The sequence below is a fragment of the Haliaeetus leucocephalus genome, unplaced genomic scaffold, assembly GCF_000737465.1.
Source record: "Haliaeetus leucocephalus isolate CR32 unplaced genomic scaffold, Haliaeetus_leucocephalus-4.0 Scaffold339, whole genome shotgun sequence".
Lineage (NCBI taxonomy): Eukaryota > Metazoa > Chordata > Aves > Accipitriformes > Accipitridae > Haliaeetus > Haliaeetus leucocephalus.
Genome location: NW_010972775.1, coordinates 22,402,869 through 22,404,051, shown reverse-complemented (window position 1 = coordinate 22,404,051; position 1,183 = coordinate 22,402,869).

Sequence of the window (1,183 nt, the reverse complement as noted above, 5' to 3'; positions counted from 1 at the left end):
GCCCCGTGCCCCCCGTGGCCCCCCCCCCCGGGGGGGGGGGGGGGGGGGGGCTGCACCGCCGGCTGTGCCCACGCGGTGGCAGCCCAGGCCGCGGAACGGCCGCTGCTCCGGCTAATGAGAGTCCCAGAAACTAATTACTACACATCCGCGCTGCGGAACTCCCGAGGACGGCTCACACCGCAGCAACCCCGCGGGCAGCGCCGGGCTGGGCAAAGCGCAGCCCCCCCAGTGCATCCCCCCGCACCGGTTCCAGTCCCCGGGATGCTGCCGGTACCCGCAGCCCCGCTGCCCAGCGCTGCGAGGTGCATCCCTCCCCCGCCCCCGGTCCCGGCCCCCGCAGCCCCGTTGTGCTGCAGGACCGCCGTGCAAGGTGCATATCCCCCCCCCAGCTCCCGGTGCGCCGTAGGACCGACGGTGCGACGTGCGTGTGTCCCCCCCCGGTGCCTCCCGTCCCCGGAGCGCCCCAGGACCCCGGTGCGAGGTGCATTTCCCCCCCCCAGCCCACCGAGATGTCGTGGTAGGTTAATCCTAGGCTGAAAACAGGTATTTAGGGCTAATAGGTGTGCGAGCACCTCCACACCCGCTCTCAGAGCTCATTAATGTAATACTTTCATGTGTGAAACGAGCATATAAATGGGCATTAATGAGCTCCCGGCTGCGGAGCGGAGGAGGAGGGAGAAAGGAGAACTTCGCAGGGGAGCGGGCAGCCCCCAACCCCCGGGGGGGTCGGCCCGGGGGGGGCCGTGCGAGCCCCTCCCGCGGCGTGCCCGGGGGGCGGGAGGGACAGGAGACCCCCGCCCCCCGGGACAGCCCCACGGACCAGGCGGCTTCTTAAAGTCGGTTTTTATTAAAGAACCAAAATCACGTACAGAGGGGTCTCTCCCCAGAGCGGGCGAGCGTTGTTCTGCCTCCGGAGTCGCGGACCGCCCGTTAAAGTGCTGTTACATCCAGAAATTTACAAGGGGGTGGTGGGGGAGGAAGGGGCCCGGGGGGGGCGGGATAAATATACATCATAAATAAATAAAAATCCAACAAATACTGTACCAAGAGAATCACAGTACATTTATATCCATTGCACATAGCCACTTTTGTTTCCAGTCTGGACAAGGGTCGAAGAAGCGGACACACAGGGAGGGAGGGGGAGAGGCGGAGCGGGGGCCCCCGGGGGGGCGCGGGGCGCAGG